The 26,964-nt window shown below is 46.2% G+C and overlaps 1 long non-coding RNA gene across 1 annotated transcript; it reads right to left on the bottom strand.

Annotated features, from left to right (window-relative positions):
* Window positions 1-9,429: 9,429 nt before the first annotated feature.
* On the bottom strand, window positions 9,430-14,854 carry LOC144094186 (uncharacterized). The gene is made up of 3 exons (XR_013306472.1): window positions 14,525-14,854; window positions 13,538-13,709; window positions 9,430-10,339 (listed from the first exon to the last, which is right to left on the bottom strand). It is a non-coding gene; the product is annotated as an uncharacterized LOC144094186 (long non-coding RNA).
* Between the last annotated feature and the right edge of the window lie 12,110 nt (window positions 14,855-26,964).

Below are 26,964 nucleotides of genomic sequence, written 5' to 3'. Positions count from 1 at the left end.
TTGCTGCCGTACACGTGCGCAGTAACGAGACGCAGCAGAACGCGAAGCTAAACGGAGAGCATCTACCCTCTGGGATGCGTCGCCGTGATTGCCGCCTGGCTGGTTCCGTTGTCCGCCAGACTTTGTGAACGCGATACGCTTTCCTGTCAGGGGCGAACTTGTTGGCAGCCAGCGGGCTGTCTTAGCCCGGTAAATAGAAAAGGCCCTGTGTTACGATGCTAAGGTTCATATACGAACCGCACCCATATATGGATAACTCCAGCGCAGGTTCCTTACCACTCCCTCCCAGAGCTCTGCGCGTAGGGCAAACATACAAATCCAAACCTTCGCGATGTTAAAAGCGGCGAAACTGCATCCCTCAAAGAGGACACCTCAACTGCGCCGTTAAGGAAGACGGTGATTGAGGAATCGAGTCAAAGCAAGAAAAATAGAGACGAAGAGACGCCATAGTGCAAAGCTCCAGGTTATTTCAGGGATTTTTAACGTGCTCGTTTTGCTTTTCTTTTATACGGTTTTAACGTCGCAAAGCGGCTCAGGCTATGAGTCGCCGTAGTGAAGGGCGCCGGAAATTTCGGCCACCTGAGGTTTTTAGGGCGCACTGACAACGCACCGTACACGGGCCTCGGATCGAGCCCGCGTCTTTCGTACCAGCAGCCGAATGCCATGACCACTGAGCCACCGCGGCGGCCTTTTAACGTGCCCTGACATCACAAAGTACATTGGACGGCGATTTTTGTATTTCGCTTCCCTGGAAATGCGGCCGCCCCGTCGAGGAATCGATCCCCAGACCTCGTGCTGAGCAGCCGAATCCCGTGGCCACACTTCTCAAAAACACTTCCAAGAAAAATTAGAATGCCCTGAAGGTAAGGTGGACAGGTGACATGTGCATGTCCGCATTATAAACAGGGGGAAAAGAATGAAGTTCGACTGCATCGATTGATTGCTTCGTTCTAATGACTAAGAAGGCGCACTCAATGAAAACGAATCTTTCATAAGTCATCAAAAGCCAAAAAATGATATACAGGCATCGCGGCCACAACAAGCAAAAGAAAGCACTGACAAGTAAATGCCTGAAGCTGCGGATATCTCTGAGGTGAGGCCACACTGCCACTCACCTCCAGAACTGATCACGTACCCTTGTCCATAACTGACATCTTGAGAACACAGCGCTTGTTCTGGTCCTTTGTCTGCAAGCGCTGTGTTCTCAAGATGTACCCCAACCAACTCGCCCAGCAACAAACCTTGCCCATAACTGACCTCACGAATTTGAGTCGAGCCGCGGAAAAAAAGGTTCCATCCTTAAATCCTATTTTCTCAGCAGCAAATATCCCTTTGGCTCCCGAACAAACATCAATATGCAAACAAGAACGTAAACGTTCCGTTTTTACTAAGAATATAAAACTGAATTAAATGTCTGCATGTCCCATTATTTATTTATTTATTGAATACTGCGGACATGCTGCATGTCCAAGCAGGAGAGGGAAATACATACAGGGGAAAGAAAAGCAAGTACCGAACAATATATATGCCACAAAATATACAATGCAGACACACATTAAAATGCAGTTACAATACAGCAGTGAAAATATCAAGAATGATTAGCAAGCAACGGAGAGGACTGTGGTAGGGAATTCCATTCACAAACTGTTCTTGGAAAGAAAGAAAACTTGTACGTATTTGTGCGTGCAAAAATAGGTTCCAGGCTTCTTATTTCAAAGGCAGCCATGGCAGAAGCGAATACCTCCTCCATCTCTGCTTGCCAGATTCGCCGACTGGCCTATCGGCTAGAGCATGCTAGCGTTCCTCTGAATAGCTCCCATCCGCCACGTTCCAGAAGGCCGGGAATACGCTGGCGTACGAATCTGATTCTACCGCCTTCAGATACAGTGTTTCCTGGTGTCTCCAGTGCAATGACAAATACGAAGCCTAAGGTACACAAACATATATAGACGAAAAAAGGCGCATGAAGAGATGGCCCACAGAATGGTCCACAGGATGTGGGACAAATTTTTGTGCACTTACCTGAACGTATTCAAATTTGCACAAAGAACGTACTTAACACAAAATAAGTTTCACAACGTCTATTTCGTGCAGTGTTTACACATGTATCTAGGATTCACACTTAATTGCACTCGCATTACCAAATCAGTCGAAAAGATACTAATGCAGGGTAACTTCAAACCACTGACTACTCGTGTGAGCAGGAAGTCAGCACTGTGTGCAGGCAGCAAGGACAGCACGAAGACTGGAGCACACAGACTTATCCTTTTTCAAACAGTTATCAGGGTTGCGAAACTAAATGACTTGTAAAGAAGAGAGGTTTGTGTGGCTTCCACCAAGCTGCGTGCTGGTGTCTCTTTCGCTCATGTGCTATTCCCTGGCGATAGGGTGCTTTGTAATATTCGTTCGTTATTTATTCGGGTTACAGAAAAATTACAGTAAAACTGTAAACAGAGAATTGCAGATCGGTTTTCATGTCTGGGCATCTGGCAAGGCGATGGCCTCCGGAGGGGCGCCGCTAATCCTTCGTCTCCCATGTTTTTGGGAGAGCTCACTCTTTGTCTGATAATTGAGGTCGTTAAGATGTCACAATTTTCGGTCGGGGCAGCGGGAAGTGGCGCCATCGGCTCAGGTTATAGAGGTCCTTCGCTGCTGGGTGTTCTCTTTTCGCTTCCCGCTTGAAGGCGATTTCATGCTTTTTTGTGTTCCCGAGAAATTTCTTTGGAATAGTGGCGGACGCCTGGTAGCGGCAGCGTCGGTGGACACCAGGCCGCACATGACTGACTGGCCGCGGCACTGACTTATATTTTGAGCAAGTGCTTCGGCGTCTGGGAACACAATGCTTCGCGTTCAAGAGCAGTGACGGAAGCTTAGAAGATAGGGAGAACTCTTACGGAAATATCCAGGGAGTTTGGGGAGCGGTGGAAAGGGACCACGTGAGGGTGGGCAATGCAGCATACTGGCGCATGCAGCAAGTAAAAGCTCCAGGACACTCCATGAGTAAAAAAATAAATGAAGGAAGCTTAAGCTTCGTCTTTACGAGCAGGACACGACGGCGTGTTGCAACATTGCCAAGGAATCCATGGAACACCATTGTCTGTTCGGCGCGACACCTTGCCCGGACAATTTAAGGAAACATATCTTGGTGGTGGCTGAGTGGTTAGCGCGCTCGGCTACTCATCCGGAATTCCCGGGTTCGAGCCCAACCGCGGCGGCTGCGTTTCGACGGAGGCCAAAGTGTGCTGAGCGATGTCAGTGCACGTTAAAGATCCCCTGATGGTCGAAATTATTCCGGAGCCCTCCACTACGTCACCTCTTTCTTCCTCTATTCTTTCACTCCGTCCATTTTCCCTTCCCTTATCGCGCAGTTCAGGTATCCGCCGAGATGTGAGGCAAATACTGCGCCATTTCCTTTGCCAAACAACCAACAACCAATTTTAGATGAAAGAGAGGGAATTAACAAGGAAAATAGGAGCCGCATTAGGATCCCCCTTTCCCAAAAAACATGCACCCAGAACTAGACATGAAAGAAGACAAAATAGATCCAAAGCACTGGAACACATATACGACCCATGACTGCGATTGAATGGTGCAGGTGCGGCCCTTTGTCCAATTCCTCAATGGCCTGCCCTTACAAAAATTTTTAGTAACATTCTTTAAAATGTCTTTAGACAAATGTTAATACAGCCTATCGGGATATAATAGAAAGCATTTTATATGTTTATATGCTTTGTAGTAACCACCTATCAACCGTCTTCTGGCAAATGGCCACCGTTATCAAAAAAGACTCAAGTACATAGAAAGTCGTTATACTTCCTATCATCTCATTATAGAGTTTCTACATACTTTCTATCGACCACTTACCGATGATGTCTACCAACACCCGATCAAGGTTCTTCTGGCAATTGGCCACCGTTATTCAAAAGACTCAAGTACATAGAAAGTCTTCAAACTTCCTGTCATCGCCTTATTGAGTTTCTACACACTTCCTATCGACCACTTACTACCAACACCATATCAACGGTCTTCCGACAATTGGCCACCTTTATCCAAGACTCAAGTATGAAGAAAGCATAATTGCCACTAACTTATCAACGTCTGGAAATGTGTGTGTTACCTACACTGTATGGCATTTTGATCAACATTGTTTCAGCACTTCAAAATCATTTTGTGAACTCTATCCTAGACTCTTTAAAGAACCACCAAAGCAAAATACAAATTATTTCATTCATTTATTGCACACAAGCACTAACCTACATAAGCACTGCAAGATATGCATCATACATCAAAATATTTTACGGAGAATAGGGGAACAGAATACTCCCTTCGGCCTAAGAGCCCTAGCCCCTCAGTTTCCTCTTGTTAACATTGATTGACACACAGGAACCGTCTAGCGATTTTATATCCTTTATGCAAAGCCCCCGTCCACCACTAATATTATTGTCTGTAGGCATTAGAGGTATAAATGGCTTCAACTTACGAATATGAAATCCCACCACGAATATATATATATATATATATATATATATATATATATATATATATAAAGGTGATTTCTTGGTAACTGATTGATCAATGCAAGAAAATGTCAGCAGAAATTGTAAACATAACAGGATCTAATTCGCATTTTCGCAGAAGCGGCCTTTTTCGAGTGTACTACAGCATTTGAAACAAAAGCTGTGTGCTTCGAATGCTGTAGTACACTTGAAAAAGGCTGGTCTTCCAGCTGAGATGTCATGGATTAAATCCTGTTATTGTTTTCTTACATACGAGGAGTTTCAGGGAAGACTAAGCAATTCTAAGAAAAAAAAAGGTTTTCTGAGGAATGGCTTTTTCAGGGTTGGCGGGAACCAGAAAACTGGCGCATCGTGTTGAGTAGTTAGCTGGTTAACTAATTTTTAATAGACTAATTCCACGAGAGATCAAATTATTTGAATTTTTAAATATTCTTGATTATGTTATGCACTGTGCACACATTATTCAGCAGGCCAAGAGTGGATTTAGTTTCATAAAAATGCAAACATTTCAGAAGAAACAACTGTAAATGACGTCAAGGCAGAGGCAGCGTTTTTATATAGAGCTCAATTTTGCGAATTTGCTTGATGCAGGAATAAAAAATATGAAAGCCATGATGAATATATTGTCAGGCTTATTTCCATCAGAGTATTTCAGGCTTATTTCCACCATTGTGAAGAAGTTGTCGCTTATTACAAAAAATTTTGAAGAGACAAGTTTCAAATGAGGCAATTTTCAAGAAGTTTTTCCTCTGCAAATATAAAGCAGATCTTCAAATTTCCACAGTGGATAAGCATCAGGTGTTAAACAAGTGTACTGACTTTCATTTTTGTATAATACAGAGAACTGCAAGAAGTATTGCTCTAAATCCGGCAATTTTGAATAAAATAGTGCTTTCAAAAACATCTCCAAATTTTCTTATAACTGCTGAAACCAGTCTCCCAAAGCAGGTGAAAAAGAATATTAAAGAGCATGTTCCATTATTTTGTTTCTAACAATTACATCCAAGCTAAAACATGTAGCTTTTTGAGCATCGGCAGGAGCGCTTAACTCTGTTACCTGCACTCGATGGTAGCGGTACTACCGAATCCTGGTTATGTCACAGACCGATGTTTGTCCACAAAAAGTAATTACGTATGCTCTCTCTTGATGGAAAATGTTTCAGTCTTGGGATTTGGGGGGAATTTAGAGCAGCGGGGGGTGTGTTTGCTGCTTCCACGCCCTCAATTAGGCACTCCTGCAGATGCTCAAAAAGCTACAAGTTTGAGCTTTGATATCATTGTTAGAAGCAAAATAATGCAATACATTCTTTCGCATTCTTTTTTGCCTCCTTCTAGAGACTTCTTTCAGGAGTTTTCAAAAAAATTGAAGATGGATTTTTTTTCTTTGTACAGTTGAAACCCGCAATAACGAAATCGCGGGGGAAAGCAAAGACTTTCGCTTCCGCGGGAATTTCGTTGATGCGAGAATGAGACAGAAAAGACAAGAAAATGAAAAAAAAAATTTATTGCCAAAAGTCGGTAAGCTTGCTTTGGCGAACCTTGCCCTGCAGCAATTTGAAAGCTCTGCCTTCGCACTGCAAAAAGTGGTCCATAGCAACGTCGTCGTCGTGCTCACCCAAAAACGAACGCAGGGTGTCTAAGGCGTCTAACACGTCCTGTGGGTTCGTTTTCTTTCGATGATTTGGCATCTGATCGTCGGTATCATCAGTTTCACGCACGGTACTTATGATAGCTTCATCGGTCATCTCCTCGTGTACGACAACGTCTTCATCCGCGCGAACGAATTCATCGACGCTGAGGCCACCTGGGACTTCGTTTGCCACGGCACAAAGTTCACCCCATGCGTTGGACAGCGATGGCGGCACTGCGCCGTCAGCACCGTCGTCGAGTGCGCTGTCAGCACCATCGTCTAGTGCGCCGTCAGCATCATCGTCGAGTGCGCCTTCAGGCAAATCTTCTGACGCCGCTGGATCAGCGCATGATGCCTGCTTTGCAACAATCAAGCCGGCATGCTTGAAGCAGCTGCTAATCACGACAGGACGTGTCACAACCCATGCGGCGGCCATCATCTCAAGCGCCATGAACATGTCCACATCGGTGGGACGCTTGAGCTTGAGGTTCAGGAGCAGACGCTGGATCAGCCTCTCCTTGTAGGCGCACTTCACGCTACGAATGACGCCCTGATCCAGCGGCTGCAGCACGGAAGTGCAGTTTGGGGGGAAAAAAATTACCCGCACATTTGTAAGCTCCGCCTCAACGTGATGAGCGCTACAATTGTCAAGAAAAAGGCAGACCGACCTGCCGGCCTTCCGCATGTCGGCATCGAAGGCCTCGAGCCAGCCGCCAAATATAGCCCTGGTCATCCATGACTTGAGGTTTGCGGTGTATTGGACGGGCAGCTCACGATTTCCCTTGAAGCAGCGAGGCTTTTTGCTTCTGCCGATTACAAGCAGTGGCCGTTTGTCTGTGCCGTCCATGTTTGCGCACAGCAAAATTGTAACACGCCGCTTGCTGTGCTTTCCCCCGTGGCACTTCTGTCCTTTGAAGTCCAGGGTCTTCGATGGGAGCATCTCGTAGAACAAAGCCGTCTCATCCGCATTATAGATGTCCGACGGCTTGTACTGTTCCAATACTTCTTGGTTGGTCAGCAGCCACGACGACGTTGTCGCTGGGTCGACGGCTGCTGCCTCCCCAGAGATGACTTTAGCGACTATGTCGTGGCGGGCTTTGAAACGGCTCAACCAGCCAAGGCTCGCCTTGAAGTTATCGTGCCCGAGCATGCATGCGAAATCCAGCGCCTTTTGTTGAAGTATTCTGCCAGACAGGGGCACTTTATTTGCCCGCTGTTCGCAAAACAATGCAAACACTGCCTTGTCAACATCTGGGAACGCCGCAGCCGTCACCATTTTATTGCTTCCACTTGCACCATTTCCGAGCGCGCTGAGAATGGAGGCCTTGTTCTTTAAAATTGTCGATAGTGAGCTGCATGCAATGCCAAATTCGTCGGCAATCTCCATTTTTTTCCTGCCCTTTTCAACCTGGGCAATAATTGCAGCCTTATCTTTTAAAGTCAAAAATTTCCGCTTCTTGGCTGGAGGCGGCATCTTAGCAGACGGTTAGGCTAAGCAGACGGTCCGATCGCCAAACAGTTAACGTGCGCTACACAGTCCACATCCAAAGCGCCGAGAGCTATGTTTATCGACTGGGAGAAATCGGCGGATGTTCTCACAATTCAAAGATAAACAACACGAAGCGGGTTTGCGCGTACTATATATCCCACGAAGCACACACCACTGTCGACAACGTGCGGCGGTACACAAAGCTCAAAATGTCGTCAGGCCCTACAAGTCGCGCGTCGGCAGTCAGAGTGGATGTGGATTTGGCTAGCAAGCAATTACCGAGTCAGTCGGCATGTGACGCGGGCGCTCCGCTCCGCTAGGGTGGCTATCTCCGCGTTTGCTTATGACGTGATGGCACACATTATAAATAATATATCTGGTCACCTTCGCTTCGTCTGATTTTTTTTAGTATCTTCGTAATTTAAATACTTGATATACATATAATTGCATTTTTGGTCAAAATATACTGCACAGTACATAATTTACCTGTAGTGATGGGCAAACCATCATCATCATCATCGCTGTCGCTTGTTGCGAGGTGCAACTGCTCCACTATGGTTCCTCCACTGTAGCTTTTTTTCAAGTAAACAATGGGGCTGCCATAGCAATGCGCTGTGGCGGTAGTTTACCGAATTTTAGGGCACAAGGAAAGCATTTAACCAATTTTTGGACAAAGTTAGCGTTAAGTAAGTACATAATATGCGGACTGCCGTTTCAGATAATTTCGTTAATGAGGGATTGCTGTTCAAAAAAGTTTCGCTGCCGCGAGATACGAAATGCATTGACTCCTATGGGCGTTCGCCGGGGATTCGAAAATATTTCGTTGCGGCGAGAATTTCGTTGCCTCGGGATTTCGTTATCGCGGGTTTCGACTGTATAGTCAAAAATGTCAGATTTAAGGCAATACTTCGTGTACTTCCCTGCATTATATAAAATGAAAGTCTGTACACTTTTCTAGCCCCTCGATGCTTATACAATCTGCAAATTTGAAGATGTGCTTTATATCTGCAGCGAAAAAATTCATGAAGATAGCCTCGCTTGAGACTTGTTGTTTTCTAAACTTTTTCCAGTAAGCGACAACTTCTTCAAAATGACGGAAATAAGCCCAACATATTCCTCCTCACCTGTACATTTAGCACGAAACATACATCATGGCTTTCTTATACAGATGCTTACGTCAATGCAACTTTGCGAAATTCAACTGTGCTTGAAAATCATGGTGCCTTCGCCACTACGTCGTTTATTTTATTTTATACGTTTTGTCCGGAAATATTAGCATTTTCCACAAAACGTAATTGACTGCTGGGCTACTGAAAAATGTATGCATAATATATATATTACTAAAAAAATTTAAAATTTGAAATATTTAGACTGTGTATCTCTCGTGGGATCACTCAACAACCAACTTCTTAACTATTAGTGTTACACGTCTAGTTGCAATTAAGAAATTTGCAGCCGATCATTAGTAACAGCCATATCAGTTTTTAGAATTTTGAAAACATGATTACCCTTTGTGCTGTGGCTCGACAAAATTTGGCATTTTCGTCTAGTATAATGCACTAGAGCAGTTGCTTTGCATGCATGCTTTCAAAAGTGCATGTATTTTCACATGATGCACTCAAATTTTGATGAGCCACAGTGGCGAGGGTAATCGCGTTTTGTAAATTCTAAACACTGATATGGCTACTACTAATGACAGGCTACAAATTCTAATTGCAACCAGTTATTTAACTGTGATAGTTAAAAAAGTTTATTACAAGAAATTAGCTAACCAGCTTATTAAATACAATTCACTGACTTTCCAGTGTCTGCCAAAACTTGTAATACTATGCTGCAAAAGCCATATTTTGAACCCAAAAAGCATATTTTTGAAAATTGTTTCATTCTCTTTGAAACACCAGGTGTGTATGCTATTACTGCTCTCTTTCCTGAACAACACAGAAGCGAAATAATTTCTTCTGCAACATGAAGGTTCCATTAGCCACATAACAAATCCTTCGAAAAACTCTTTGCATGCACACACATACACACACAGTGAAACACTGTTGCTTAAACAGTAAGAATTCAAGGCAGATTCTCTTTTAGCTTCCTGACATGCCAGTCAATACAGAACAGTCAAGGCAGCCAAATGAACTCGTGACAAAATGAAAGATGTGAAGCACCCTGTAGCGAGCCTGAAGTGCAGCAGTTTACAACTGCAGACATGTGATTAGCTTCACGTAACTAGATGTGGACTTTTACCTCTGACAAGCATCAAAGCTACATGGTTTTTCAACACTTGACACCACTACAATATGCACATTTAGACTCATATTTCTAAGGAGGTGATTGTTTACCTCTCTAAATAGCTAAAAAATCTCTCACAGTGAAACAGTACTTACACTGTCTTAAGACTGACATTCAAGGCTGCAAACACTAGCGAATGAAAGTCCTGCTAAATATATGCTAAAAGTCTACAATGATGTAGATATCAAGCTTTGAGGTGATTTTAAAAAACATATAATAGCACAAGGATACTGAAGTGACCTGGTTGGTCCGTTATTTTGTGTGCCATCGTGCCACTTGTCCGCAATATCAGCCAGCCCACTTGTCATTACTTGTCTGCGTTACAAGCAGGAAGAGGTAGCGTCCTAGCCATGAGATGTGTGCACAAACAGCACCAATAGGTAGGTTCCTCCATGGCGGAATGCAGCGGCAAAAGATCTGCGTAAGAAACAGATTCGGGGTATACAGTTATAGTGAATTCTTTCATAATCAAAACTTGGAGAGGCAAAAAGCGGCTAAATGTGCACTAAAAAGTAGCACTCAGAGCGGGTTTAATAAGGTTGCTGAGTAACAGCACAAGCAGCAGACACAACAATAGAAATAAATGTAATGCTTCCTTGAACAAGAAAAAGCCATAACATGCTGCTGTGCTCAACTCTACCCCTACATTTGAAGACTGATATACACAGGAACTGACATTAACATGTTGTGCCTAATAGGGCTGCTATAAAGAGATATTTAGTCATTCCAGTCATTTGAAGATATCTTGCACACCACCAAATGTGAAAATTATTTCATGTTTCTTGACTGGTATATACCAAACTTCAGGCAGCTTTTTCTCTCAAAAGTGGTACCTGAAACACACCACAATATAACTTGCACACCATTGTGTCTCTAAGTAGCTAGGAGAAAGTAACTCAACTTTACTTCCTGTTCAGTTTATTTACCTGTCTGTACATAATGTATCACCATTTGGAGCTATAGCAGGCGTGTCACACACTGTGTCACATACAATGCTTGTAAGTAAAGCCACACAGACCTACGAGCGAGAAAAACCTCAGCAAAGTGCCCCTAAGGGAGCAGCTGGACTGACATTTCTTTACTTGTCCGGCAGCACATCACTCCAGTGCTGTGGCATGCTCAATACAAGGGAAACAAGTAAAAAAAAAATGTGTTCCAAAGAAGATAAAAATGAGTACCCAGGTAATTAGGCAATTACATGCCACTAATTGCAGCAATGCCTCTTGAAAGTGAATGAAATAATTTGCGCAGCTTATAGCAAAACTTGATGGCTCAGCAGGGGGGCAACAACAAATGCGTCGGTTCAAGTAAAACAAGGGGCATGGTTAAGGTCATGGAAATAATTGTTGACGTGAGCTCAGCTAGTGTAGTGCAACATGTAATTGAATGTCGGTATGAATAAAAACAAGAATGAACAAATATTCAAAAGATTCCAAATGCATTTGAACTGTACAGTGCAGTAAGTTGTGACAAAGGGAGTGTGAAAGAACAATAACCTCAGCAACACTCATGATATATCGAACAAATGCCTTTCTTCTGTACAGCTTCAATATAAGCTTCACAGGGTTTCACATAATGCAAGGCTAATTTCATATGGTGCGCATTATTCATGCTAGCCACACCTGTGCTTCTAAGGCATAGCCTTCCACTTAAATTCATCTTCAAGCAGCGTGGAACACAGGACATAGTGGAAGAAACACAAGACGACACGAGCCCTGGGACGCCCTGGGACACTCGTACGTATCCGAAGGAGACAAACAGAGGTGTGTCAGTGAGTGCTCAGAAGTCGTCTGCAACTACACGGGCAAAAAGGCGTCAAGACGTATGAAGGGATTGATCAACTACTTGGCAGCTGAAGGCTTGAGGCCTCTCCTTTCGAACAAAGAGAGATTATTTGTTCTCGCACCAGAAGATGTGTTCACCAAGAAGGAAAAAAGAAGCTGTGAATAAGAATTTTATACTCGTGGTGTTGAGGCCTGCTGCCGTCAAGAAGCAAGCCTTAAATATGTTACAAAGAATGAGCCTGGATGGACTATATGCCACCATCAACAACACAAAAGATACGGTGTTGGACCTCTTTTTTACGGTCAAGACCCATAAACCCATGTCCCTTTTCCGGCAGTAGTATCATAGCGTGACACTTGGCAGCATGCTGTTTCAGGCTATTTGCAGTGGCATTTAGGCTCACTTAAGCTGCCCGACCCTTTTATGGTGAAGAACTCTACTACGCTACCAATGGCCCGCATTGTCATTCGCATCGACGCCCTTCACGTCACACGCCTACTACGACGAGTCAGTCGCATTCCAGAAATCTGCCAAGACATCCATCGTCTAGCGGCACGCATCCCACAACAAATCCATATTGAGTGGGTCCCGTGTGACCTCCTGAGTGCACAAAACCGCACAGATTCTGCGACCCGCCTTTCGACACCAAACTCGTCTTTGCCTCGAGTCCTCACTCTGGATGACAGCACCCTACTTTTAACAAGAAAGGAACACCTCCGACGCCTCACACGTGCTCTAATCCATCCGTGTGCAGTAACCCTCCCCCGTGGTCTTACCCGTGCAGAGGAGGTTGCGCTTCGGAGGATACGGGTCGGGGTCGCCCTAACTCCAGCTGTGACACGCAAGTGGCTGCATTACAAAGATTTATATCCCCGCTCCGGGTGCTCAGTCTGCAAGAACAGAGACTGTGAGGAGAATATCCACCACCTGGTGTGGGACTGCCCGGCGCTGAAGCCGACGAGAATTCGGCACCTGGCGTCAGTGGAACTCTCACCGGACAATCTGGATTCATATATTGCATAGACACAGGGTCCATATCATCGTTCACTTCTTGATTTCATCAGATCAGCTCAACTTTTTTCATTTATTTAAGCATCTACTATCTTTCACTTCATAGTTTTTATGCCCTAAGGCAATAAACATCGCTTCAAAAAAAAAACTACTGAGGTAGTTGACTTCCTGTCGCATATGTAGGACAAGAAACATACCTTTAGCATGGATGTGGAGGATCTGTTTTACTCCCTACCCCATGCTCAGCTGTTGAAGAACGTCAAAAATAAAAATTAGCACTCGTGTCGTCTCGTTTCTTCCACTATGTCCTGTGTTTCGCGCTGCTTAAAGATGAATCCATTCCAACTTGCCCAGTTTTCTGTTCTCGTTTCCACTTGAACACTAAAATTCAATAATGTATTTCCCCTTCTGCTATGTCTGCCAGTTATCACACCACTGGTTCACTCCAAACTTGCCGTTCCTTGCAACAGGTAGGTACTGGTGAAGTAAAGCTATGAAATTTAATTGCTGCTTTTAGGCTACTGTAGAAAGGTCATGAAGCACATACATCTTTTTATTTGGTCTATACAGTGGTCAAGATTCCCAAGCAGAAGCATGAGCATAAAAACTGTAAAAAGACCATTACACACTATGACACAATGCATTTGATTAGAACAGTACTCTCATGATGCCCGCAATACCTTTTTCCTTTCTTCTTGATGCTCTTTCAAAACATGAAAAAGAAACAAATGAGATATATATATCCTGGACCAGAAGAGTTTTGTCAGGCTACAAGCAAAGACAAAAAAAAAAACAACTGTCTGTGATGCCCACACATACCTATTCTTTTACAGGTGACATGCTTGATATCCGGTATCAATGGCTGATAGACTGCACCAGCAGGTCGATGATGCCATTAACCTCAGGTTGAGGTAGCGTTGGCTCAATGACGGATGAAAGGAGGTGCAACAGCAGTGTGATGATACCGGTGGGGTAGCTGTACAGTCCTTCACTGCAGATGCATTTGAAGAAAGGCTGAATTAGAGAGATGCTTTCGTAAACATAATCAAAGAAGCAACATCCCATTACAGCCTCTAGCGGTTCAGTCCAATGTGTTCCGGAGTGGAGGCTAATGAGTAATTAATTACCTATACGACCATTAGTATGCATAAAAATGGCTTACAAAGCCAGTCATATTTTTCTTAGAGCTATTATTCGCGAATCACGTTATAATTTTATCACTTGAGACTGAAAATGGGGAATGACATTCAGTATATTGAACGTAATTCAAATGAAACGACAAAGAACCTTCCAGTGTGCCACTACCTCAGGTGCACTGCAATAGAATGAATCTGCTATTTTTAAACGCAGTTTCGTTGACCAAAGGTATTAAGAAACGTAGCACTTCATACGACTGCGACATAGAACGGGCAATGTTGCATATCGAGTAAACACTCATGCAGCAGAATCAAAAGATGCAAGCCGCTACAAGCACTTTTCCTTCTACTGGTCTACTTTTCACGCGCTGCTCCTGTTCAGTCACAATAACGAATCAAGCGGCGCTTCACAGTTCTCAGCGTGCAACCAAATTCTATCACATAACTTATTCGCAACGGTGCTTACGCAAAGAGCGCAAGGGGGTGAATCTAAAAGCCGCATAGCTGGCACGCAAGCATGTCAAAACACCTCCTCTCTGCAAGCGATCGTGTCGTGCTCGCATTTCGCACCTCACGGCGAACAAGACGTAAAGACCAAGCCTGAATGCATTCAGAACCCTCATGCATTCCACGACACACTACAAAAGTCATTTTACACTTCAGTACTTACATTCGTCAGCAATCACGGTAAGCCGTTTCTTCTATCGGGCGTCGGGTGCCGGCCGCGCCGGCGTGGTGTTGGGTGCGGTACGACAGAGCAGTTTTTGAGAGCTCCTTGCGCGTAAGAACGTCTTCCGCAGCGCAGGGGCCATCTGTCAGCTTCCGATTACAGTCACACTACCACAACACCAACGATGCCGCACATTCAAGAAAAACAAGCTGAAGAAAGCCACCACAGCTACAACCGCCAAACCTCGACACGAAGACTGTGTTACAGCGTACTAAACGAGGTAGTGTAGGACACGGCCGATAGCAGCCGATAGCACGCGTGGGGCGCTCAACCCAACCACCGGCGAACGAAAAGACGGCGCTAAAGTCGCGTAACGTTTAAGGCTTTAAAATGAAACTGGTAACGTTATTTTTGCCACATGCGCCGTGCAACAAACGGCGCCAAATTTTGTTTTATTTACGAAGGCAGTTGATCGTTAGTGATGTAGTAAAAAAAAATTGTCGCTCTGGCAACCACCTGTTCCTTGCGGCGCTGCGAACGAAAGCTTTCTAAACTCTGGGCGCGAGGTAGCTGCAGGCGACGCAGCTGAGCTCAGGCCATGTGGCTCAGGCGGAGAGCCGCGGTCGCTGCACGGCGGCACTATCTCTGATTCTAAGGCTCTAGTTATTCCACCGTAACTGCGTCGCAGAATCGGGAATGACGATGTTGACCAGTTCCAGTGGTTTCGGTTTTTAATTTCCGCATATTGTGTGGCTTGCTGTACTCTGCACAGCTTGAAAATGAAAATTCGTTTTGAGGAAAGCGAATGACTCAGTGACAGCCTTACTTGGTCAGCCGAACCGCGCCGTAAGGAAGGGATAGAGGGAGTGAAAAAAGAAAAAGGAGGGAGTGAAATAGAAAGGAAGAAAGAAATGCTGTAGCGGAGGGCTCCGGAAGAGCACACGGGCGCCTTTTGCGTTTCGCCTCCATCGAAACGCGACCGCCACGGTCGTGTCTCGTGCCATTTACTGTACGTGTGTGTACCTTGAGAACGCGAGCGTCCGCGCGCCGCCCTAGAGCGACATGCAAAACAGTGCAAGCCCGCGCTGCCGCATCGCCTCTGTTTTCTGCGCGCGTGCATCATGCCAATGAGCGCCTTGCACGCTTTTTACTCGAGCGAGGCGCGCTAGCAGTCTCGCTACCGTAGTAGTTTGTGCGCTACCTTAATTATTGGCTCTGCCTTTCGTGGTCTTCGGCTCTGCATCACGTCCGCCCCACAATATACAGTATTTCTTGCTATTCGAAGGAATGCGTATAATCGTGAATCAAGGGAAAGGAAGGCATTATTTAACGATTACCACGTTGGAAGTGCGGGCATGGAAACAAAGTAAACCGCACCCACGCACGCACGCACGCACGCACGCACGCACGCACGCACACACACACACACACACACACACACACACACACACACACACACACACACACACACACACACACACACACACACACACACACACACACACACACACACACACACACACACACACACACACACACACACACACACACACACACACATTATCTTCTGTGCAGCCCTGGAGTGACTTGGGTAAGCTCGATCAGGTTAGTTCGTAGGAGCGTCGAGCAAGGTGTAACCAATGGGAAGAGGACGTCACGCCCGCTGCTGCCGAGCAGAGAGGGCGTGAAGATGAAGAGCGATCGAGAACCGCGTTAGTGTGCATATGCAGATGCCAGTAAGGAGAGGTGAAGAATAAACACATGATTTCGCGCGTCTACTTGGTTTAAAACTCCGCATTTAATTCCCGGTTTCCTCAAAGTCATTGCAGTACGGGAAATAGAAAATAAAATTATCAACGCATTTTTCCTCGCCACATATCTTCGTACGTACCGTGTTTGCATTGAAGGAGATGCTATTGAAAATGCAGAAGACGCACTGCGCCGGTGCATCAGCTGTGCTCAAAGCTGTTCCTGCTCACATTCTAGATTGTGGGACCGAAGCTCTTACAGCTTTTTCGATGCTCGAAGCTCCTCTGTCGCTTTGAAACGCAAAAGGCGTCCGTGTGGCGTCAGTGACCTCCAGGGATTCGAAATTGCTCTGGAGACCTCCACAACGGCACCTCCTTCTTCCTTTCTTCTTTCACTCCCTCCTTTATCCTTTCCCGTACGGCGGGTTCGGGTGTCCACCGAGATATACGAGCCAGTTACTGCGTCATTCCCTTTCCTCAAAAGCAATTTTTTTCTAGTATATTTCTATTGACAGCAGTATGAAAATTGTATCAACTTCCTAACAACAAATATTAATAGAATACGCTCGGCTAAGAGACTGTGACTGCTAATATTTGTTTCCTGTCCAAGGATGCTTTAGTTGATTTGTCCTGTTAAGCTGCAGTACTTAATATATGGTGACTTCCAATCGCAGAGTTGGAGCACTTCGGGAGCAACGTTTTCTGCTCTTTTCGGAGCAACTCTATTCCAAACGCAGATCTGAGCCACGGATCGCGTCTTCCAATCGCAGACAGGGAGCGGTTGCCGAGCCGAGTTTCCGGATTTTCGGTTGTGCTGGCTGGTCGCACTTTTTCTTTTTAGAATGATTTTGTACCGGGTGCAGCACTGTACTCCCGTCCGAATTATGCCTAATGTTTCTGAAATCTTTTTTCCGATGGCGGGAAACATATCTTTTTTGTTTTTGAATTTTTCATAGGTCCGATCGGAGGGAAATATTGCTCGTAATAATCCAACATTAATCTTGTTTCGCCGCTTGTCCACTCGCAACCTTGAGATGGAAAGAAAATGAGAAATGCATGCGTGAAAAACTGCGAAATGTACGAGACGTGGAAACAAGCAGAAGCGGAAACAGAGAATTCCAAGCCCTGCACTACGCGTCCGTCATAGCCTATGTGTCGCTTCGGGCCAGGATATTGCACCTCCCAGATTTTTTTTACAGTTCAATCTGTACAGTTTTGTTAGGTCTAATATACACTGATTAAATTAGTTGATAAAGTCTGTGCGTATATTTTCATTTGCCCGAAACGAACGCATCACCTTTGTACGAACACTGCACGGAAAGAGCGCGGCTCAACCGCAAGAACATAGAAAACAATGCAAGCTGGACAAAAAAAAGGAACGAAATAAAGGAAAAGCTGCACCGGGATGTACATACTTCGAAACCTTTCCTAGAAGAGCCGGATCGGCTTCCAAGGACGGGTCCCAAGGGTAATTGGGAAACGGTTTGTACCCTTTTCTTTTCGTGCGAAATAATGTGTGCAGACTCACCGCGATTACTGTTTCTTTCACTTACCCCGCCGCTTCTGTAAAAAATTCAATACACGTATATTGCGCGTGCAAAGCAAGAGAGTAGTTGGAAACTTAACTGCGTATATTGTTTTACTGATGTCACGGTTATGCAAACAAGAGTTTGAATCACCTCGAATCCCATGCAGTTTGTCACTCATTTCTCTCGATGTGTAGGACTGCACCAGTATTTTATAGCAACTTTCTATTGACCGGAAATTATACAGGGAAGTAACGTTCCACTACCTTTCCTTTTCACAAAGATCCATAGAATGTTAAAACTATTTTCTAGTAACTTTCCACTCACAGGAGTATATACAAAGAAGTAACTTTCTACCAACTTTCTATCAACAACTGTTGAGAGAATGTAAAAGTAACTACACGGTTACTAGAGTACGTAGAAAGTTAATACAAATTCAAAAGAAAGTTGATAGCCATTTTTATAAGGGATGGGCCGTCTTGCTAGCCCCGTCAATCGCTTTGTCATGATAGCGAGCGCAGTGCAGCTTGTCAAAACAGCGCGCCAGCTCAACGTCACTCAGCGAAATGCGGCAGCCGAAATATTAGCAAAAGCGGTGGTTGCCAGAGCTAGCGCGCGCATCTTCGCGGGCCGCCGATAATTCCCGCGAGGGGAGAGGCACTTGAACTTCCTTGGTTGTCCAGTCCGCGGGCCGGCAGCGTGCGTCTCAATTTGGGGGCGCACGAACACGTGATGCGCGGTCCGCGGGCGAACGGTCCGTCGTGTGAATCGGCCTTTGTGGCACGGTTCGGGTGTCCGCCGATTTGTGAGACAGATACTGCGCCATTTCCTTTCCCCAAAAACCAATTTTCAATTTTTTTTCACCCGAACCACGCCGTAACGCATGGAAAATGAAAGTAAAATCAGTTTTAAGGAAATGAAATGACACCTAGGTGTCTCACAATTCTCGGTGGACACACAAACCGCGCCGTAAATCAAGGAAAAGCACCCTTCTAAGACGACACCGTATTCACTAGGCGCGCCTGTGTTCATTCCAAACCATCGAGCTGGCGTGATGGTGTGGTTAGCGAGCTCGTCTCGCACTCCGGAGGTCCTGGTTCGATTCCCCAACTCCACCAATATACTACTCAGTTTTATTTAATAATGCTTCTGGGATTTTTCGCTCACGGCCAACGCCACCGACGTCGACGACACCGGCTTTTCTGCGTCACGGGGCCCTAAACGCTGTAGCGTTAAAAAAAAAACTAAGGAAGCCAGCTGCCCCGTCGGTAGTGGTTCAGACAATGGGAGATTGGCGAAGTGATTTTAAAAGATTTAGTGATCGAGTCTCTCACTTCGTATTTCAGTTAGAGATAACGCAAAGCAAAAATAAAACATGGAAAAAAGAGTGCGTTTCGGACGCTACTCGCTTCTTTCATCACATGTGACAGCGAGAGAGTCGCAGCCTGCCTTTTGAAGACTACGGTTAGTGATCCGCCGGGTCACTGAACATAGACCGTCGATGTAAGAATGGGGGAAAAGTTGCTAGGGAGCGATTAACATAGCCCTGCGTCTGACTCATGACTCAAATAAGAACCGTCTGCGCGGGCGCGACTGGGTGTCCAGCAAAATAGAGCGCGGCGTAGTACATTGGCAAAACCAAGAACACGAAAGAATGAAGCACCACAAAGCGGATGTGAAACAAGGAACTGGGAACCAAGCGCTGTGGCGGAATACTGTGCGATTTGTTGACACAAGACTGACTTCGAGGGAACTATTGCGCTGGACACCGAGCTGCGCCCGCGCAGAAGGCTCTTACTTGAGTCATCGCATATTCAGCAGACGCGGAATGCGCGCCCCTCCGCGAGCTTCTCCGGTTTTGGAGGGAAAGGCTCTTGTCCCCCTTCGTCGTTTAAAAATTTGGAGCAGCGTAGTCGCGACAGAAAAAAACTATTTGTACTAACTGCTGCAGTGACACATGGCCAAAAGCGCCTTCCTTTTCCCCTTTCCTGTCCAGCCCTTAGTACAGGAATTTGTTTGCGAGTGTGAGATGAGAAATGCGAGATGTAACAAACTTTGAGCATTCTTTTATTGATTGCGCCATAATTATTTATGACAAGCAGCTTTTCTGCTGTCTGCCGTTCCCTTGGCATACGGCAGTCCAAATTTTCAAATTTAGAGCAGAAATAAACAAGAAATTCCATTGCCAGGGAGAAGGAGAAAGTGTCAGAGGACGCACCTTATTTCCCACAAATCTATAGGTTCACCTGAGTATGCGCCACTCAGCCTTTCCCAATTTTGTTCTGTTCCTTTGTAAAAGATTACCTTGGGCTGCCCTCACCTCCAGCCTGTTAACGCCAAGGTTGTCAAGGGCAAATTGCATTTACATAATCACTTGCAACATCGACTGCCGCAATATGTAAACCACGATTGTCGCACAGACAAACGCGAGCTTGTGGAGCAAGTTTACTCATCACACTAAATCAGGGCCCGCCGATTATGCCGTTAACCCGCCGCGGTGGCTCAGTGGTTATAGGGCACTCGACTACTGATCCGGAGTACCCGGGTTCGAACCCGACCGTGGCGGCTGCGTTTTTATGGAGGAAAAACGCTAAGGCGCCCGTGTGCTGTGCGATGTCAGTGCACGTTAAAGATCCCCAGGTGGTCGAAATTCTTCCGGAGACCTCCACTACGGCACCTCTTCATCCTTTCTTCTTTCACTCCCTCCTTTATCCCTTCCCTTACGGCGCGGTTCAGGTGTCCAAAGATATATGACACAGATACTGCGCCATTTCCTTTCCCCCCAAAAAACCAACCAATTTTGCCATTATGTGCAGCTGAGTGCGAGGAGGAAATATGCTCTGCTTGAAAATGGACACACATTAAATGCGCCTAGAACGCGAGCGTGGGACCTGATCGTAGCATCATGTCAAATAAAGCATCGTATGTTTTAGTCGTACTAGAAACAGTCTAAAAGTAAAAAAAAAAGAATTAAGCATTTCAATTAAGTTTTCAGCATGGACTGCTGTGCTTAATCTTCTTGCTTATGTATTTGCCACACAATATAAATCCACGGAACGCCATTGTCCGTTCGGCGCGACACCTTGCCCGGACAATTTAACGAAAAGAAACATATTGGTGGTGGCTGAGTGGTTAGAGCTCGGCTACTCATCCGTAGTTTCTGGGTTCGAGCCCGAACACGGCGGCTGCGTTTCGATGCAGACGAAACGCTAAGCGCCCGTGTGCTGTGCGATGTCAGTGCACGTTAAAGATCAAGGGTAGAATTCATAGCGCAACAAAAAGAATGGGGACACAGAAAGACGACACCACAGAGCGCTATGTGTAGCGCTCTGTGGTGTCGTCTTTCTGCGTCCCTGTCTTTTTTTGCGCTATGAATTCTACCCTTGAAATTAACCAACAAGCCCAAGTATCTCTACCCTTCTGTACGTTAAAGATCCCCAGATGGTCGAAATTATTCCAGAGCCCTCCACAACGGCACCTCTTCCTTCCTTTTTCTTTCAATCCCTCCTTTATCTCTTCCCTTATGGCGCGGTTCACGCGTCAGCTGATACGTGAGACAGATACTGCGCCATTTCCTTTAAATAATAATAATTGCTTTTGGGGGAAAGGAAATGGCGCAATATCTGCCTCATATATCGTTGCACACCTGAACCGCGCCGTAAGGGAGGGGATTAAGGACAGAGTGAAAGAAGAAAGAAAGAAACGGGTGCCGTATGGGAGGGATCCGGAGTAATTTCGACCACCTGGGGATCTTTAACGTGCACTGACATCGCACAGCACACAGGCGCCTTTAGCGCTTTGCGTCCATGAAAACGCAGCCGCCGCGGTCGGGTTCGAAGCGGCTGCGTTTTTATGGAGGCAAAACGCTAAATGCGCCCGTGTGCTGTGCGATGTTAGTGCAGGTTAAAGACCCCAGGTGGTCGAAGTAATTCCGGAGCCTACACTGAGGCACCTCCTCCTTCCTTCTTTCACACCCTCCTTTATTTCCATTTCCTATCCCCAAAACCAATTTTCATTAAAAAAAATAACAAGCCACCAGATTCCACATAACTGATTTTTTGCGCTGCAGTTATGTGGAATCAAAGTAACCAACTTTCCCCGCCGCGGTGGCTCAGTGGTTAGGGCGCTCGACTACTGATCCGGAGTTCTCGGGTTCGAACCCGACCACGGCGGCTGCGCTTTTATGGAGGAAAAGCGCTAAGGCGCCCGTGTGCTGTGCGATGTAAGTGCACGTTAAAAATCCCCAGGTGGTCGAAATTATTCCGGAACCCTCCACTACGGCACCTTTTCATCCTTTCTTCTTTCACTCCCTCCTTTATCCCTTCCCTTACGGCGCGGTTCAGGTGTCCAAAGATATATGAGACTGATACTGCGCCATTTCCTTTCCCCAAAAAACCAATTATTATTATTAAGTAACCAACTTGCCCAAAAGCTCGTTTTACTAAAGCCACCAGATGTCGACAGGAAGCTGATGGTGCAGCTCTTCTTCATTGCTAAGAGATTCTCCGTTTGCGATAACGCTTTGCTGAAGTAAAAAACATACTTTTCCCAGGGACTGCAAACACTTCAGTCCTAAGAATATTTAATTTATTGAATCATTAAAATGAGGTAACCCAGTGCATAATCAACGAATAAAAAGGCAACTTTGAAACATTAGGTTAATTTACAAGTAAATATTCCAGTATGGCAATGCATTTCAAAAAATGGGCAATAAAAAAATATACATGTGTCAAATACTCAAAATATTTCTAACACCTAGCCAGTCATTGCTGGGTGAAGTGTAGCGCCGCCACCTCTCAAAGATACTCTATGGACACCATTCGTTGGGGGCGCCCGAAGCGCATTCCAAATTGTTCCTGCACTCTCCGCAGTAAAATCGACATCATTAGCAGTTGACGTGGACGCTCATTGTGAGTGCCGCCACAGCTTTGTTCTACGAGGAACAAGTTCCACAAGCACGGTGCTGTTGCGGTTCACGGTTTCGCGGAGCTTTTCGGAAGCATTCAGGAGAAAGGCCCGTACGTGCGTCCTGCTTCTACGAAGTCTGCGGCGCTCCATGCAAGCCAAGACGCCCGTCTAGGCGTACGCTGTCAAGGCTCCCATGGCCAACAGGAACGCCATGGCTCGTGCCCAGGCTGGGTCCATCACGACGGCCGCATTCACGCCGCTCATCAACGGTGCCTCACCTCACTTTTCCTGCCAGCCGGAACAGGTGCTAGTAGCCGTGATTCCAATTCCGACGTGCCAGCTGGCCATCCAGACAGCCGAATGCGCTGGCAAGTGTAGCCACCACGACTCCATCCTGAAGACTGCTGCGCTCGTCTGCGACGGCACTAGGGTAGGACACCACCAGGCACTGCAACGACGGTTCTGGCCTAGCTGCTGCTCGCGCCTGAATGGCCGAGAATTGCATGGTGTTCTCCGTTGTTGCCTTGCGCCTAGCCGCCGTGCAACCTCCGTTGCGTGACCCAGTCTAGGCGGCTGGGCATAGCGACCGAACGAGGTGGTGCAAGATCGCGGCCTACAACGCTTCTAGCGTCGCTCATGTCGGTGATCGTGGACGCTGCGGAGGCTGCTCGACACTCGGTCATCAAGGACGTCGAGCACAACACGCGCCCTGTAAAACGACATTTAGCGATTTACTTGAGACGACGTCTGTGCACTGTTCGTGCCCCACCCGTCGTCCGGAAGACATTGGCAAGGCTTAACAATTTCGGTGCTTAAATTCGATTGTACTGTAGTATATGTATTTTTCTGCTGTTCTTTACTCTTGTCCTTCGGTGTTTCGCATAATTGTGTTAATGGCTGTTGGTGTACATTGTATTATTCGATAAACGTTCAATTTGTAGTGAAAATCTTTGTGTCTGGGTTTCTTTCTTTCTCTTTTACTTTTCAGCAGCAATAGTTCAGTCCTGTAGTGACCTTGTGGTAGAGCACCTGCGTCGCATTCGAGAAGTGCTGGATCCGAACGTCGGTGCCCGGGTAGTTTACCCACCGGGTATCTCGTGGGTACAAGATTTCTCCCGGCCGAGTGCTCGGCTTTTCTGGGCTGAAAGGTCTAGGAAAAGGGTTTTCGAGAGTGGTTTTAAGTTTCAGCACTCGCCTGGGGTGCGGGAAGTGTTAATTGCGGCTTCCATTGCCTCCCGGCTTCCCACTGCTTTCTTCAAATGGGTACAAACTTATCCCTGGGCCTGGTTCTCGGCTCTCCAGTGTGGACGGCTGCGGAAAGGAACCTGCACCTTAAAATCCCGAAAAGGGCTACAATTGGCCTTTACCGCTTGAGACGGGTGTCACTTGTTCGACAGCAGAACGAATCACTGACCCGCCAACGGAACTGTTTCGATGTCGTCATAATTTTTCTGCTGGCAAAACGAGGAAAGTGAGATTGAGGGTACGTGAGGGAGAGCGCGTGAATTAGTGTGAGTGTGTCTAAGAGAGAGTGTCGAAGTGTTCTGTGGGGGCATGCACGTATGCTTGTACACGTATGTGTTACAGCTTGTCTTACAGGGGCGGACAAGCATGCACTTGGAGACATGTAAAAAAATGTACGCCGATTAGACGCAGTACACAACAGTAACGGTGGAGTGATTAGTTCCACGCCACAAATGGGTCGCGTCAAAGGCGACAGCAGATATCCAAGTACGTGTGACGCGCGCCTAGGTGAGAGCGTTCCTTGTTTTTGTGTTCCCTGCACGACATAGCGCTTATGGCTGCATAAACTTTCGGCATATATGCACGTGCAGTGACGTCACAAAGCCGCTAAATGTGCTTGTTCCTTGCACTTTGTGTCCTCTTCGGTTATATTTCTTTTTTCGCTTCCTCCTTTATCCCTTCCCTTACGGTGCGGTTCGGGTGTGCACCGAGATATGTGAGACAGTTACTGCAGCATTTCCTTCCCTCAAGACCAATTCTAAAAACCAATTTTTCGATCATCCACCTCTGGATGACCGCGGGTTTCCAGAGTGCGGTGATAGGTGCTCTATTTTCTCGGGATACTCCGCGCACTTCCAATGGCTGCCCAGAACGCGTTCGTTTTTCTCTGGCTGGGCAGCCTGGCAGCGCTCGGGTAACTAAGAGACGACGCAGATGTGGTATGGTAGCGGGAAGCGCGCGCTGCCATTTTAATGTGGACTAGAAGGAACGCGGTTCTTCATGTGATAATTTGTTGGATCACTAGCTAGATGCAGGCGCTTGTTTCGAATAGACCACGGTGCATATCGTCTGTGTCGCCTACAATAACGCATTTTCCGGTAGTTATCGTTGGTAATTTGTAAATTTTGCATACGTGTCTACAGTTCGACCTTCTCACGACCTGGCAAGCACAAATGATCGCTACATACCTGATTCATTTATTTCGTTCGCCCGGCTTAGCTGATATTGCGATGGCGTTCGAGGCCTTTCACGAAAGTGGCCGCAGATTCCAGCTCCGAGTACGCGCTCAGACGCGAGCATAAATGCATGTGTTGAACGTGCTTGGCAAGGAGTGATTGAGCGCGTTACGAGACCCAGGTCTTCATTGCTTTCTGCGCAGTGGAAAGGCAGATGTTCTTTGAGAAATGCTTGATTGATTGAAACCTGTCCTTTATTAAAAGCCCTCACGAACACACTGCTCGAGACATCTGTGCTGGCACATATGTGGCCACACAGCTGTAGCGCTCGGCTCTTGAGGCGAATGCCGAGCCGGTCGACACCGACTGCCATACAGCTTGATGCTCGGGGCTTCTGCCACAAATGCTTCAAATATCTGAGAAGTACCTTACGCACGCATCAGCTCGCGTTCGAATAAGTAAAGACAAATTCCCCATTGCGGATCAACACGTAAGCCCACGCGGTACGTTCATAGCGCAAAAAAAAAACACGGACGCAGAAAGCCGACAGCACAGTGCCCTACACATAGCGCTCTGTGGTGTCGTCTTTCTGCGTCCCTGTCTTTTTTTGCGCTATGAATTCTACCCTTGAAATTAACCAACAAGCCCAAGAATCTCTACCCTTCTGTACGTTAAAGATCCCCAGATGGTCGAAATTATTCCGGAGCCCTCCACAACGGCACCTCTTCCTTCCTTTTTTCTTTCAATCCCTCCTTTATCTCTTCCCTTAAGGCGCGGTTCACGCGTCAGCTGATACGTGAGACAGATACTGCGCCATTTCCTTTAAATAATAATATTTGCTTTTGGGGGAAAGGAAATGGCGCAATATCTGCCTCATATATCGTTGCACACCTGAACCGCGCCTTAAGGGAAGGGATTAAGGAGAGAGTGAAAGAAGAAAGAAAGAAACGGGTGCCGTATGGGAGAGATCCGGAGTAATTTCGACCACCTGGGGATCTTTATCGTGCACTGACATCGCACAGCACACAGGTGCCTTTAGCGCTTTGCGTCCATTAAAACGCAGCCGCCGCGGTCGGGTTCGAAGCGGCTGCGTTTTTATGGAGGCAAAACGCTAAATGCGCCCGTGTGCTGTGCGATGTTAGTGCAGGTTTAAGATCCCCAGGTGGTCGAAGTTATTCTGGAGCCCTTCACTGAGGCACCTCCTCCTTCCTTCTTTCACACCCTCCTTTATTTCCATTTCCTAATAATAATAATAATAATAATAATAATTGGTTTTTGGTGGAAAGGAAATGGCGCAGTATCTGTCTCATATATCGTTGGACACCTGAACCGCGCCGTAAGGGAAGGGATAAAGGAGGGAGTGAAAGAAGAGAGGAACAAATAGGTCCGTAGTGGAGGGCTCCGGAATAATTTCGACCACCCGGGGATCTTTAACGTGCACTGACATCGCACAGCACACGGGCGCCTTAACGTTTTTCCTCCATATAAACGCAGCCGCCGCGGTCGGGTTCGAACCCGGGAACTCCAGATCAGTAGTCGAGCGCCCTAACCACTGAGCCACCGCGGCGGGGCCCATTTCCTATCCCCAAAACCAATTTTCATTAAAAAAGATAACAAGCCACCAGATGTCGAACCGAAGCTGATGGTGCAGCTCTTCTTCATTGCTAAGAGATTCTCCGTTTGCGATAACGCTTTGCTGAAGCAAAAAACATACTTTTCCAAGGGACTGCAAACACTTCAGACCTAAGAATATTTAATTTATTGAATCATTAAAATGAGGTAACCCAGTGCATAATCAACGAATAAAAAGGCAACTTTGAAACATTAGGCTAATTTAC

Source organism: Amblyomma americanum, chromosome 1, assembly GCF_052857255.1.
Source record: "Amblyomma americanum isolate KBUSLIRL-KWMA chromosome 1, ASM5285725v1, whole genome shotgun sequence".
Taxonomy (NCBI): domain Eukaryota; kingdom Metazoa; phylum Arthropoda; class Arachnida; order Ixodida; family Ixodidae; genus Amblyomma; species Amblyomma americanum.
This window is presented reverse-complemented; position numbering and strand designations above follow the sequence as displayed.